Raw genomic sequence first — 3,683 nt, 5'->3', positions numbered from 1 at the left:
GTTAATTAAAGCCTTATGCTCTTAACATGGAATATCCTAATGTCACACCCCGGGAGGAAGGACACGGACCCGTATGCAGGATAGCTTCAAATGAATGGGGTTTAATACATAATGAAGACAAATACAATAAATGACGAGAACTAAAGCAATACAGATGACGACAACGACTACTTAACGTAACTAATGAATCCGCCCCGCATTCAGCAACGCGGCTCACTTAAATACAAAGACAATGAGACACGATTGGGAACAGGTGCGGAGACAGGGAGGAGCAGACGAAGGCGGGGCAGCCACGTGACAAAAACAATAACAATAGCACATGGCCGAAAGTCCGCGCTGATCCCTGACACCTAAGGACTTAAGGTACACCTTTGAGGCTGTCCAGAAGAGCTTTGGAACCTTGGAAGTGACTGCACTGCGCTTTTCATTTCAGTTATTTGAACATTGCCAGGCCAGTTATAATTTTTTGGCAATACCGCAGTTGAAATCAGATGTCTGACAATTATTTGAATTTTCTGGTAAAATTGTTGAACTTTCAACATCTGTTCAAATATGTTAATTTAAATAAATCTGTTAATTAATCCTTTATTTTAATATATTTTAAATGATACTGAGGGACTAATTTTGTTTTGATCTAAAGTAAGACCATTTGATTTTCAAGTGAACCTTTAATACATTTTTACTGTGAAATTAGTAAACTTTGTGAGTTCCCATGCACTTTTTTGCAGTTAAAACCAGTTTGCTTTAGGTGATATTATTGTATAGTCTTGTACTAAAATGCGGTTATGATCTATGTAATGGTGTTCTTTTTACAAACAGAATTTCCAGTTTAAATCAGGATGCTGTAAAATAAATGTATATAAAAATACACATACAGAATTTGCTAATTGCGCTCAAGCTTTAACTATGTATTGCACTTTAGAGTGAAGAGAAACCTCAGTCCTGCACTGTTCTCCCAGCCAAAGGTAAATATATTCATGAAGATTAGCTAGATCTCAGATTCTCAGTGTCCTAAAAGCCCTGAATGATCTGTACTGTATGTGTTTGTAAATAAGCTTTGTTATGTGAGAGAGGAAACATTTGGTGCCTGCATCTGATAATTGTTCTAATAAGGTCCACTACTGAATCTCTTGCACAGATGATGAGATCAAGTTTGTTCTCAAATCCTTGGAAGAGCTTAAGCTGGAGGACAGTGTGGAGACCCATTTAGAAGTTGATAAAAATAAATAACTAAATGAATATACAATTCAAAACTTTCACAAAACCTACTGATATCATTTCTAAGTGCAATGCACAATGTGATATGTGACTGTCTATTCTGAGAAATTGGTGTATTTGGTGGACTGTGAAAGACGGTCCTTTTAAAAATGGCGATCTCGCTTTAACAAACCCTGACACGTGTTTTGAAGCTGTTTCACATTTCACAAAATTTGTGAATTTGTGTTATATTAAATCAACCTGCATTTTTTTTCATCAAGAAAAGAATTACGAAAAAGAATTGGAGTCCATTGTGAAAAAGCCTTTAGTTAGATACATTCATTTTCCTTTTTTGATCTATTTTGCATTGCATATTTGCCCTCCATTACAGGGTCTCCTGCTTCTGAGGACACGAATCAAAGTCCATCAGCTAGGAGACACATTTGAAGCAAGACCTGGGAGGAAAAGAAAAGCTACACAGAGTACCTGCTCAAATGGTGAACCTCCCTGCATGCATGCAAAAATTGCTAAACATAACTAAACTATTTCCTTGCGTGAATCACTCTCTAGGTTCACAGTGGTGAAAACTGAAGCCAGTTTCTATCATGTTCTCAATGGAGAGCTGACTCTTGGGCCATTTGCCTTCTGCCAGCATCATGCTCTCAATCAACAGTACCCTTGTGAAGAGAGACCCACATTTCAAATATCTGGGAGCCAGATAACTTGATTTGAAAACACCAAGATAGTTGTAAAGAAGCCTGAGAACGCAGCCTAAGAAAGTCCCAATTGTCCTCACACCTTGATCTAAAGCCCACACCACTGGAAGCATCCTGAAAGCCAAAATCACTGTGTAGAGCGGACACACTACTTATCTGGAAAAATATGCCCTGAAAAGTGTGGTGCAATGAGCAGAGCGTACCACTGGTGAACTAGTGAAAAATATTTGTTGTTTATTTCTTAAATCGATATTTGATACAATTATTTGTTTTAATTAAAATTTCCCTCTCTATAGTAAAACATAAGACGTCCCTTTTCTTTAATGCTGCTATTCCTTCAGTCTTCCACTAAATGGCTTCCGGTTTCTTTCTTTCAAATATTTTGCAAGGGCAGTTAAAAATAATATATATGATAAAATAACTGCCTCTGTAAAATAAAATGGATTTCAATTCTACATATTGACCCTTTTTTTGTTCATTTAAAAACTTTAATTTCACCATGTCATGTAGACTGTACCATTTTAAATTAATTGTAACAATGCCAGCATAGTAAAGCATTTGTTTGAATGAATCAGCATTTATGGTTTATTTGTTCAGTTTCTGGTTCATTTATTTATTTATTTATTCATTCATCTTCTACCGCTTATCCGAACTACCTCGGGTCACGGGGAGCCTGTGCCTATCTCAGGAGTCATCGGGAATCAAGGCAGGATACACCCTGGACGGAGTGCCAACCCATCGCAGGGCACACACACACACACACACACACACTCTCATTCACTCACACAATTTTCCAGAGATGCCAATCAACCTACCGTGCATGTCTTTGGACCGGGGGAGGAAACCGGAGTACCCAGAGGAAACCCCCGAGGCGCGGGGAGAACATGCAAACTCCACACACACAAGGTGGAGGCAGGAATCGAACCCCGACCCTGGAGGTGTTAGGCGAACGTGCTAACCACTAAGCCACCGTGTCCCCCTTTGTTAATTAATTAATTAATTTATTTATTTGTTTGTTTATTTAGCAGACTTACAAATGAGGAAATCCATGCAAAGTCTATTTTGTAGATTAGTTATTTAGTTACTGTAGTTATGTCAAAGTTATTTAAAATAATAATAATAATAATAATAATAATAATAATAATAATAATAATAATAATAATAATAATAATAATAATAATTGTTAACCTACATCACATTAACTAAAGAATTTATCTGTATAAAAAAAATCATGTGTGTTACTTTAAGGTTGCCAAGGACTGCATGCACATTACATTCACATTGTCATGGCAACTCTATGTTTGTGAGGATTTCTTATTTTACCCTGTCATACTCCTCTGTTTCCTCCGCAGACAAGAAGGCGTTTATATGCTTGTTGATTCAGAACAAGGGGCCAGTTAGATCAATCCCAACTAGCAGACAACAGCCAGTCCCCATGTTGCATGGTGAGGTTGCACTGTGGTCTCCAGCAAATGTTGCATGACTAGATACAGTGTGTGTGATTCTGTGTCTGGAGACTCACATAGAGGAAAAAAAAAAAAAAAAAAAAAATATATATATATATATATATATATATATATATATATATATATATATATATATATATATATATATATATATATAATACTTGGATAGTGATACTTCCTCTGCTTGTATTATTTAAGATCTTGTTGGGGCCAAATATTCTGAGAGTGGAAACTCATTCAGGCTCCATTGATTTTGAAGTTTGAAGGGCTCTTAAAGGATGGTGAAGTGTTTTCAAATAGTTCA

The sequence above is a fragment of the Tachysurus vachellii genome, chromosome 10, assembly GCF_030014155.1.
Source record: "Tachysurus vachellii isolate PV-2020 chromosome 10, HZAU_Pvac_v1, whole genome shotgun sequence".
Lineage (NCBI taxonomy): Eukaryota > Metazoa > Chordata > Actinopteri > Siluriformes > Bagridae > Tachysurus > Tachysurus vachellii.
The sequence above is the reverse complement of the archived record's forward strand: the minus strand, read 5'-3'. Positions refer to the sequence as shown.